The sequence below is a fragment of the Pelecanus crispus genome, chromosome 1, assembly GCF_030463565.1.
Source record: "Pelecanus crispus isolate bPelCri1 chromosome 1, bPelCri1.pri, whole genome shotgun sequence".
NCBI lineage: Eukaryota > Metazoa > Chordata > Aves > Pelecaniformes > Pelecanidae > Pelecanus > Pelecanus crispus.
In genome coordinates this window covers 140,567,910-140,580,332 of record NC_134643.1, presented here as the reverse complement: position 1 = coordinate 140,580,332, position 12,423 = coordinate 140,567,910, and positions in this window count along the sequence as shown.

The window sequence follows — 12,423 nt, the reverse complement described above, 5'->3', positions numbered from 1 at the left end:
TGACTCGTTTACAGCTGTGATACACAATCCACCTTTGCAAAGCTCAGCGACGAATGAGTTTGGCAGAGAAATATCACAAATCACCTCCCCAGCTCTCCCTTACTTGCCATAACTGCCAGGTTCTGCTTGCAGCCCCGAGCTGGCAGTAGACTCCCTGCCTGCTCCTGTCTAGCCCCCAGCTCCACTTGGCATCACTTCTTTCAAGGCTTGTGAACAGCATTTCGAAACATGATTCTCTTGTGCACTGTTAGAACATCTCTTTATTCGGAAGCAAGTAAGGTTGCATCTCCCAAATAGCACATGATCTGCTACGTTCCATCGCTATTTAGCAAACATAGCTGAATATTAAAGAATTCATTTTTACCTTTCATTTATCAGCCTTTGTGCTCATTACAGGACAGAAGTAACATTGTGTAGGCTATCTTACTTGTGACATTTCCTAATTTTGGGGCACTTTATTTTTTAATCTCATTATTTATTTTTGTGTAGGATGTTTTATCTAGAACAGTCCTAATAGAATGGCATCTATCCTCAGATACCATCTTCAGTCATCAAAACAAAGTAACATTTAAAAATGTGATCACAATCTTAAAGGCTCAAACATAAAGATAAGAAAATACATAATCATAAAAAAAATCACTCTCTTCAGTGCAGAAGTAGATTGCAATTACTCCTAATTAATTCTGGTGCTGCTGAGATTGGTATCTGGTTTAATATAGCCGCCTTGCCAAGTGGATGCTAATTCCTTCCTCCTGAGCATGAAGATTTTTCTCAGTTTTAATTTAACTGATAACATAGGATTTGGCTAATAGCTGCTATGGCAGCTGTAGTGCTTTTTCTTCCTGCTACATATGATGCTAAATTTCACAGATGATCAGGAGAAGCTACAAGCAAGTGCTTCTTGAATTTGGGCAATACCCTTCTGCCCAACTTGTAGGGCAGAACTTCAGGAAAGGAAAGAGGGATGAATGGGCTGATTCTTTTCCATCAGTAGTCATCTGGACTGCAGGAAGCAAGACAAAACTGATGGATCTACCAGGGAAGAAAAAAATATTTCAATAATGATGTTAGGAGATCGCTGTGCACTGGCTTGAGTAACTGCACCAAGTAAAAGATAGCACCAATGCCTTCAAGTCTTCAGAAGAGAATAACCTTTTTGACTCAGGCTTTCTGCCAGCATTGTGAAGGTACAGACCAAAATAGCGCTCTTACTGGGGACAGTCTGTGGTGTTTCTCCAACCCCCTGTGGGTACCCAAGTATCTGGACAAGAGAGAACTGTGGGAGAACCACACTTCAGAAACCCTGCTTCTCACTTTTTTTTTTTTTTTAATTAGGAATGCTGATAACTAAATTCCTTTCTATCTGCATATCTCTTCTGAGTTTTCTCAGAATAAGTTACTAGGATTTTTCTGAATCTATAGGATCATCAAGGATTACTAGAGCTGACATTAAAAATATCCACAAAAGAGAATCTGTCCTTCTTGCGAACATCAGCAGCTATAGCATTTTTTACACGGTTTTGATTTGTAAGTACTCCAAGCAGCAGACTGCCTCTGAACATCTGCTCACTGAATGTCCCAGAGAGACTGGTTTTGTACTGCACATTTCAAGCATCCCTAATATTGCCATGGAATACCAGCATCTTTGCTCCCCTTGCTGAAATATTTTAATGTGGATAACTTAGAAGAAATATATTTTTCTGAAAGCTGATAAATTCCTACATATTTTTAAATTCCTACATATGTTTTTAAATCATGAAGGATTTTGCAAAACTCATACCCACTCATCCTACTTAGCTATTCTTTTTCGCTTTCTCTTTTCTTCGTATTTAATTTTCTTTCCATGGCATTTCTTATAACTGGAAAAGTTGTTTCACTTTTTAGATGATGACTTTTCATTTAGATGCCTGCTCAGGATGCACTCTTCCATTAAAGCTTCAATGACAATTCACTAAAATAGAAAATTATATTTTAGTGTTTGAGATGGGGCCTCATCTGGCACGCTCATTTATTGCAAATCTTTACAGTGCTATCTATCTTGCAGTAAATTTTTAGGCCATTATCCTGCACACGCTTAACTTTGCAACTGTGTGTAGCCCTGTGTAAATTCAGTATGCTTTCATTGATTTTAAAGTTAGGCACGTACAAAGAGATCTGGCCCTCAGGGTGTGGGATTACCTGACAGTGTTTATTGTAGCAAGAGTTAACAGAAGAAAGACTCAGTTATGCTACAGAACATAGCAAAATTAACCCCCAGACTCGGTATAGCCATACTCTGGTTTTCACTGTAGAGCTTCATATTTTATGATCTTTTTCATATTGTTTTATCCCAATATTGCAAGTTAATAAATATGACACTGATAGCATAAACTCTTCTAGATATTAATACACTCCTCTGTAACTATATTAGGATATGGACTTCATAAAAATTTATTGTTTACCCTGAATGAGAAAAAAAAAAAATTAGCAACCAAAAAAGAAGAAAAAAAACCACAGGCCCTCTCTGAGCAAATCTTACTCCTTCAAATCAATTACACTTTGAGTAAGTACGCTCATTAAACAACAGACACACTGGAAATGTTCCTCCCTTAAGCTATCCGTAGTTTTAGAGAAGGCAAGATGTGCCAAATGTATATTATTTAAACTATATGGAAAGTACAACAGTGTTCAAAAATATAACTGTTCAAAAACGCTTGTTCACTTGCTGAAAAAAGAGGGTACATATTCACTAGCAACCTGGGGATTCTAGTAGCCAGGGCTTCGCTTTTGAGCCATCCTACTTCAAAATGGTTCTTTTGTGGTTTCATCAGATCCTTTTACTGCATCCGCAAGGCTACAAGACAGGGACACCATTTAATCGGTTCATATGTTAAAGCAGAACCATCAGACATCCCTAGGAGTTTTAAATTAGAGTGGCAATATTTTAAAACCTTTTGTCTCTAGCTGTGCTTTTTTAGGACAGACTAATCCTGAGTTTCACTGCAGTGTTCCTGCACCCAAACAGCAGGGATTGCAATATTGGTTATGAGCAGAAATGAGCGTTGTTGTAGGAAATATTTGTAAAACATCTGACTGACCAAGCGCAAGAGAGTAGCTACACATCCTGTGGCCCAACTTCAATTGTTTTTCTAATATCAGGGCCAGGAGCAGTTGCTGTACCACACCCAGAGGAGTAAACAGGAAAGTCTGCATCTATCGCTTTGTTCTGCAGTGGTGCGTGCCAAGGGGAGACACAGGATACGTCCAGCCGGATCCACGCAGGCCGACATGAGCTCTTCAGTGCTATGCTCAGAGCTGGCCAAGAGAGCAGACAGGAGGAGGATGGTTGCACCAGTGCACCTGGGCAGCTTCCTGCTCACAACTACCTCGTGTCCAGCCAGCCTGGGGGACAGGCAGAGAGCCTGAACTCTGCCTGCACCTCTTTGCATAGACGTCTGGCTTCCTTCCTCCCTCCCTCCCTCCCTCCCTCCCTCCTTCTCTCCCTCCCTCCCTCTCTCCATCCCTTCCTTCTACCCAGCTGATCTCCAGTGTTAAAAATTTGCTCCAATTTAGAGCTGAATATTCAAAGCTGGCATTAGCCATAGATTCCAAATGATGCACTCGGGCACAAAAGCAGGATTTTCTAATCAAAGGGGCTCTATCCTCTGACAGAAGTGGAGTGAAAAGAGTCCTTGCAAAGAGAGGGAAGAGGAGAGGAAGTACCTTGCGGGGGGAGGTCCAGCAAGGGGAAGATAAGGAGCACAGTGCTAAGTCACTGGCAAGGAGGATGAGAGAGGGATGATAGGAAAGGTCCCAGGTCACCCACAGCCAGGGCAGGGAAAAGTGGGATCACTCAAAGGAGGCGGGGGGAAATAGGGCAGGGGCAGCTTGGGAGATGCTATTTACTTCTTTTATTTGAAAGATGCTTCTAAAACTTGATCTTTCCTTTTTACTGTGCTACTGATCATTCTCCCATCTGGTGCTCTCCTTGTGGCTGTCATGTCCCCATGCTTCTCCTGTGCAGTCTGTTCCTGACGCACATCTATGTGACACTCTGCTGACCAATACTGGAAATCCTGTAGCTAGCACCGAAGAGCTGGTATGTCACCACAGTGCAGCCCAGTGCCATTCACAGATGGTGGTTTGGACTCCAGAAGGGTAACTTTGGCATTAGCCTTCACCTGAGCTTCTCAGCTTAGGCATGGGCAGCTGCACCGCTTTGATTTGCAAGCTAGCGGGTCTGGTTCCTGCATGGGATCTCTGAACTGTATTGTGGAGCCTGGTCATCTGCACAGAAAACTGAAATAACTTCTGAACCATTGTATTCGGTTTGCATGGTGGGGTTTTGGGAGCGGGGGTGGCTACAAGGGTGGCTACAAGGGTGGCTTCTGTGAGAAGCTGCTAGAAGCTTCCCAGATGTCTAATAGAGCCAACGCCAGCCGGCTCCAAGAGTGACCCGCTGCTGGCCACGGCCGAGCCCATCAGCGACAGTGGTAGCACCTCTGGGATAACGTATTTAAGAAGGGGGGGAAAAAATCTGAGGCAGGCTGTGCCCCTGCACCCATGGAGGCCCACGGGGGAGCAGAGATCCACCTGCACCCGGGGAGGACCCCACGCCGGAGCAGGGGGATGTGCCCGAAGGAGGCTGTGACCCCGTGGGAAGCCCACGCTGGAGCAGGCTCCTGGCAGGACCTGTGGCCCCGTGGGGAGAGGAGCCCAGGCTGGAGCAGGTTTGCTGGCAGGGCTTGTGACCCCGCGGGGGACCCACGCTGGAGCAGGCTGCTCCTGAAGGGCTGCACCCCGTGGGAGGGACCCACGCTGGGGCAGTTCGTGAAGAACTGCAGCCCGTGGGAAGGACCCACGCTGGAGAAGTTTGTGGAGGACTGTCTCCCGTGGGAGGGACCCCACGCTGGAGCAGGGGAAGAGTGTGAGGAGTCCTGCCCTGAGGAGGAAGGAGCGGCAGAGACGATGTGTGATGAACTGACCAGAACCCCCATTCCCTGTCCCCCTGCGCTGCTTGGGGGGAGGAGGGAGAGAAAATCAGGAGTGAAGTTGAGCCCGGGAAGAAGGGAAGGGGTGAGGGGAAGGTATTTTAAGATTTAGGTTTTATTTTTCAGCATCCTACTCTGATTTGATTGGTAATAAATTAAACTAATTTTCCCCAAGTCGAGTCTGTTTTGCCCATGATGGTAACTGCTGAGTGATTGCTGCCTGTCCTCATCTCAACCCACAAGCTTTTCATTATATTTTCTCTCCCCTGTCCAGTTGAGAAGGGGAGCGATAGAGCAGCTTTGGTGGGCACCTGGCATCCAGCCAGGGTCAACCCACCACAACCATGTAACCAAATCCTGCATTTCACCAACTTGGTTCCTGTTAGTTACTGTCATCACACCTCAAGTCACATCCGTCAGTCCTGATTTTTAGTCCTTCACTGAGTTTATTGCTCCCCATTATCATTTCAGAGTATCTGAATGCCCTGCGAACATTGCCTGTATTTCACTAGGCTGCTGTATAATTCAAAAATATTTTCTTTGTACTACTAACAAAGAATGCCTGCAGGGTTGCATGGCAAATGTAGTGAAGGTAGGAGCAGTACCAGATTTTTAGGAGTCTCACTAAGATACACTCCTCAGTCACAAGACTGTAATTTATCTTCCTTACATGCACCTTCCCTCTTCACCATGATGAGATTTAATATCTAATCTCTATGCTGAATAATAATAATATCACAGCTGTCAACTGCCTGGAATTCTTACACCAGGGGAAAAAATGAAGAACATGTATAAATGGCAAAGCAAATAGTATTCTAACAGTATTTAGTCTTTGCCGGTCAATACTGGCAATATGAACACATGTAACTCAAAATACAAGATTTTATGTAATAACGGACATGATGTTGGCTCAATAACATAAAAAAGTATGTACATATGCACAGACGAGCTTTTATTTTAGGCCTGATCCTATTCTGATTTTAAATCCTGGCTTTAGATACTTCAACAACAAATCTATAAAGGACTTTGAGCACATTGAGTTGCAAAGAACACAAGCTCACACTGCTGCAAATGACGAATAACTTCGGTCAAGCTGCTGTGGCACCGGCAGAGGCTGGCGAGTGCGGATGGCAGCCGGCAGTACTCAGCGAGGAGGTGGTCAGCCAGCCCTATTCCTTCCCGAAGCCTGCAGGCAGGAAACAAAGCTTGAAGAGGGGCCTGGGAAGAGCATCTCGCTCTACGTTGCAAGAGGCTCCAAGGGGAGAGCTGTAAACCGGGGACATGCTGTAAACCACCTTGTACTCTGTCTTTATTGTGGCTCAGGTCAAGCTCTCTAATCCATCTGGGATCTCTTGCGTTCAGCTCTGCAGCTCCGCCTTGTACATGAGAGAGGCGCGATAAGTTACCTCTGTGGTACCTTCCCCTGCTTGCTGCTTGCTGACCATGAACAGGCTGGTGATGACGTCTGGGCTTGCAGTGACGTTAAGAGTCCAGCTGTGCTCTGTGTTATTTTTCCTGTGCAGTGTCCTGTTTGTGGCTTCAGGGGCTCTAAAGGTCAGAGGCTGTCCCCGCTACAGGAGGGCTTTACCTCGCAGAAGACCTTCTGTGCTGCTGAGAAACAGTGCCCGATCCAAACTAACGCCACTCAGGTCTCTCAGGTTTCTTTTCTTTGAAAGTGATATCCCAGGTACCTGTTGTGAGCTTGGAGGGGTGGGAGGAAGGAAAGGAGGTTCTCCCACGATGGTGTGGTGGCTGTGCAACCAGGCTGTGGCTGGCACCCCTCCGAGCTGAGCCCCCCAGCCCAGCCCTGCTGCCTGAGCCCTCGCTCCGCCAGCCTGGGCCGGGTGCAGCTGCCCACCGCCGGGCAAACTCTACCTTGTCAGAGAGGTGATGAAGAGGTAGAGGGGCCACGGCGTGGTGCTGCGGATGAGGGAGATGCAGCTCTGGCTGCTGGGGAATGTGAGCCAGCTGTGTGTTTCTCCATCTTTGCATGTGAGACCTGAGAGTTGGAGGTTGCTGTCACGTTGCAGGCCAGGCTGCAGTGACAGCGGCTTTTGCATAACGAGTGATGCAGCGAAAGTACAGCCCCGCTCAAACTGACGCTGAATGAAAAGCTTTGTCACATGCAGGTTACAAGCTTCATGGCACAGTGCATGCTCCTGCAGAAAACGCCTGCAACGTTACTTACTGCAATTGCAATGACATTGTCGTAGCTGTATTTGGTCTGGGCAAATCAGTCGTAAATAGCATTTATTGTTGGTGTACCTCCACTGTCTGTGCTAACAGCAGAAGCCATAGCGTATTGCAGCTGATTTGTCTGTGTTTTATATTGAGTTCATGAATTAACTAGAGGACAAGGTGGACCATTTGCTGTGTTAAAATGTAACTAGGAATATGGCATAAGGGTGTACTATTTGCCTTAAAGGGAACTTACTTAGGTCAAAACTGCATACAAAGCATGGGGCTGCAGTAGCAGCATTGAAAGCCCTTCTTGGTCAATAGGTCATCTCATAACTGAACACTTAGAATTTTTTTCTGAATCTGAAAGCAAAATTTTTGAGAGGTAAATTAGCAGAAGGACACACAGAAGAGTGGATGTGCTGTGATTTTTTACTTAATTGTTATTTCTTCAAATGGAAAACACACATTTTCCTTTGCATTAATGGCTTCATTGTCATGATTAATGTCTCTGTCCCTTTCTGTGATTATTTTTCACTTAAGAGTGTGGTTGCTAGTAACAGTTTGTTAAAAGAAACAAGTGATGGAACATTAGCTACCTCACCAATTAGGTACCTCACCAAGCACTAAGAAATCTTCTTTAATTATAATCTGTGCTCTTGTAATAGCCCCTTCTGCCTAGCATGCATTTCCCTCCTTGTCCATGAGAATACAGTTAACTTTCAGGATATATTGCAAGATCTATCTTTTCACTTGTGTCTGGGGGAGAAGATAATCATAGGTCCTTTTTTTTTTTTTTTTTTTTTTTTTGTTTGTTTTCCTGTGTGTGACTTCCAGGATCATGTAAATCTTCCCCTGGCAGCATTTCTTGGTTCAGGCCTCCAAGTGTGCTGATGATGTGACCTTTAGGAACCATTGCCTTGCAATACAGTCAGGTTGGGTGTATTCTGGTTGAAACCGGGTGTTTCTATAGTTGCTGAAGACTTTGTGAAATTCCTAAGTTAGCACACAGATGATAGAGGAACTACATTTTCTAATGCTTGGTTTATTGAGTGACCTTTTACATCTACGGAATATAAAAGTGAGTGGATAATCTTCCAAAACTAAAACGGAAAAGATAACAGATGTGCACCCAAAAGATTTTTTTTTCAATTTCACACGAAGTGATTATTTTAAAAGAAATAAACTGCCAGGGGCTTTGATGGAAATTAATGGAAATGAGGCTTTACTGTCCTGGAAAGTTACCTAAAAAGCAGTATGCTCTTTTTGGCCTTGCTCTTGCAAAGATGTGTGCCTGGGCTTAGCCTTATGCCACTAAAGCTCACACTACATGCATAAATCTTTGCAAAAGGAATTTGTAAAACGACTCTTCTAAACACAACTAGTTGTCATATCGCTATACGTTACAAAACTTCCCTGTAACTAAGAAACTGTACATACCAGTAAATCAACCAACTTAAGTATTTATTGTTTGCTAGAAAAAATAATGTCAGTTATGTAAACTGGATTGAAATTTGACTTACGAAAGTATGGTTTAGATCTGTGTGTGGTCCTCCTTTCCTCCTTCCCTCCCCACCCAAATAATAAATATATGGATACTTGTCAAATATTTTATGACACCAACTATTATTCTCTGTTATGTACTCAGCTACTTACAGAAAACACTCTCAGGAACTGCATCTTCCACAATCTGCTCAGACAAGGCAGTTTTCACCTACGATGCCATCTAATTTTTGAAAACAATGAATTGGTGAGAGCTAGGAAACAGCTACTATTTCTTAGGGGGTTTTCATGCATTAGAGGTATTAACAAGCTGGAAAACAGGGAATCAAATTTTACAGTTCATTAGCTGTACTCCTGTTTTCCTTAGACATGGAATATTGTCATGCAAGTAACAATGCAAAGAATAATAAGAGTATTTGCACACTGAATCGATACGTGAAACTACAAGCTTGTCAATTATACTCCAAGCATGCCTGATGCCATGGCTGGGAAACCTGCCCCACCGGTTGCTTGTCATCAGAGTCTTCTTTCATTTTGGAAAGAACATAAAAAGAATTGTTATTAGGAACGATGGGTGAGATTCACTGGAACTGATTTGGGAAAAGCTAAATCACGGTCCAGCCAACCATTTGCCTGTGTTTCCGAAGCTTCACTCGGTGATATGCGGGGTGTTTTCACTGTTAGCAGGAAGCAGCTGCCAGCCAGATCTCATGCCTTTTGTGCCAGGGCAAGCTGGACGTGATCTAAACCCTAAGACTAGTGAAATGACATACAAATTTGAGTGACTGGTCTTTGGTTGTACTGCTGAAATAAAAACAGTTCCCAGGATCCCCTAAATACTAAAAAAATTGGGAGAGGTTTTTTACTGGTGATTATGTATGACATGTATATCGTATTATACATGACAATTTATGCCGATGATTTTATCCTGAAGAAAAATATACCTATCATACACATTACTACTATTCCTACTAGCACGTCTTTGGAAGTAGTATTTATTCTTCTTTTTTTTTTTTACTACGATTTCGGTCTCCCTCCCACATGTGATCACTCAATTGTTTGCAGGAGCGCTGCTGGCTGGGTTCAGAGTAAGTCACTGCATTATTATTTGGGTGGGGAGGGAAGGAGGACTGGAGGACCACACACAGATCTAAACCATGCTTTGATAAGTCAGATTTCAATCCAGTTTACATTACTGGCTTTATTTTTTTCCAGCAAACAACAAATACTTGAATTGGTTTGATTTACTGATAAGTAGCATTTCTTAGTTATAGGGAAGTTTTGTAACTTGTAATGGTATCTCAACTTCCCTGTGAACAGGAAGGCTGAATCTCTCCTCCTCCGATACTTGCATGGCTTCTGTTATCCTGAAGTGCCTCTCAGTCTGAACTAATGTACCCCCCCAAGAACTTCAAAACATGCAAGGACCAGCGATGCCATTGCACAAGGCGCACTGGACTGTAGAGACAGTGGCTCTGGCACCCAGGGTGGGTTAAAGCTCCCCGGAAGTATCGGGTTCAGCAGAGTAAGTCGGTGTGGTTGGCACCGCTAAGTGCCGAAGGACGCCTGCAATTCAGAGGTGGCCGGCAGACCCCTGAGCACCCCCTGCATTCCCCAAAGGCGTGCTCATGCCCACAGGGTGTTCAGCTCACACCTATTACACTTACAAGCTCACAGTCGTTTTGCAGAAATGAGAGGGATTCCCTGCCTCCTCCCCTCAGCTTGTGGGGGTTCATTTCTTTTAATGTCTTGGAGATGACGGGTTGGAGACGACAATACTGGGGTAGACTGGATTTGAACGCAGCTACTGTGTCATTTCTGATGAGAGTGGGAGGTATGGAGAGAGGAATGCAAGTTCTACAGGTCAAGGAAGAAGAGAAAATTGTCCAAAGGAAAAAAAAAAAGCAAAAAAAAAAAGCTGCAGTGTTTGTTTTCAGTAAGAGGTGTGGCTGGTAAGACAGACTATTGTGTTCTGGGACAGTGGGTGTTTCCAGTATCTTCCTGCCATGGTCCACCTTAGAAAAACTTAGAAAAAACTGAGGTCAACACATCAACAAAGGTCAAACGGTGTCCGCTGGGGTGTTGGAGAAGGGAATATTTGTTGTGATGTGACGTTAGCATCACAAGTACTGAGCTGGTCAGTTATCAAAGAGCATCTTCAGGCACAGGAAAATGCACAATTAGCACAAATTGTTGACAGTATTTTCCTTTGCTTGTCAGCGTAACATCTCTCTTGTTCAAGTTCAGCTGTAAGACAGCTGGTCTTCCATAAGCTACTTTGAAGCTATTATTCTATTTCCATGATAGTCATATAGTTAAATACGGCAATAGTTAGGTAAAGCCCTACGTCACCTCCACATGGCTGGTACCATTTCCTCTGACGAGTATCTTGTACCTGGCTGAAGATACAGAAGAAGGCCAGTGACATCTTGGGACTCTCCAGGTGAAGAACCTAGCAGCTGAGGGGTTGTTCACTCTCTGCTCTGTAGAGCCTTCTCAAGAGGACTCACGGAATTTTTCTGAGCTACTACGGGTCTTTGCCACTTTAAGTCGGGCTACAAGATTCAGTTTCTGTCTTGCCCTCCTTCCAAATGGTACGTTTTAAAATGAGAAAATGCCATGACAATCCACTGCCCCTAAAAGAACAAAGATTTCTTCATAAAACTCCATCCTTAAACACAACCATCAATTATTCACCTGCCAATAACTGCAACTATCGACCTAGTCAGTGTTCCAAACACTGAGAAGACAGGCACAGATCTTAATTTCAGATTAGACAAATTAAAGGTCTGCATGTTTTGTGCAGGTGAGAAGGAGGCATACATGCATGGTGTGGAGAGGATAAAGTAGTTTTTAAAAGATTTTTACAAGAAGTAACAGATCTTGGTTAACAAGGACAGAGGTGATGAGCTAGTAATTTTTTTTCACTTTACAGACCATAAATTAAACTGAGAGCAATTTTAACTGAAGTAACCCTAACCTGCTACTTTCCAGTAAAAACGTGATGTAAAATTATTACATTTGGATTTCATATTTTGCCAGAATTAATAGCAAACAAGCATGTAAAAATTAAACCGCATTGACTTCCTAAATGTTTTGTGTTTAGGAACATGGCTAACAACATCAGCCGCACGATGCTAACGGTACAGGACTGCGAGAGAACAGCGGATAATCTGGTTTCTCCTGGGCATGGCTGTATCTCAGCACCAGCGCTGCCGTGAAGAGCTGTTCGCTCTTCTGCAGGTCACCAGCATTCACAAGCGTCACCTTCAGGCTCATTACCTTATGCCTTGAAACGTCCCAAAGAACCGCCGGGAGGAAAGGCTCTGAAAAGCAGCGTGGGACCCACAAACGTCCTCCTGGCTGGGATGTGCCCAGCCCTCCCACCCTGGGTCACGGCCTGCCTGACTTTTAAGGTGGTGCGCAGCCTGTAAGGGGAACATTTACAGAGGGGTGTCCTGGTTTCAACTGGGATAGAGTCAATTTTCTTCCTAGTAGCAGGCACAGTGCTGTGGTTTGGATTTAGTAGGAGAAGAATGTTGATAACACGCTGATGTTTTAGTTGTTGCTAAGTACTGCTTATGCTAGTCAAGGACTTTTCAGCTTCCCATGCTCTGCCAGGGGCACAAGAAACTGGGAGGGGGCACAGCCAGGACAGCTGACCCAAACTGACCAAAGGGCTATGCCATACCATATGACGTCATGCTCAGTATAGAAATTGGGGGGGGGGGTTGGCCGGGGAGCAGCGATCGCTGCTCGGGAACTGTCTGGG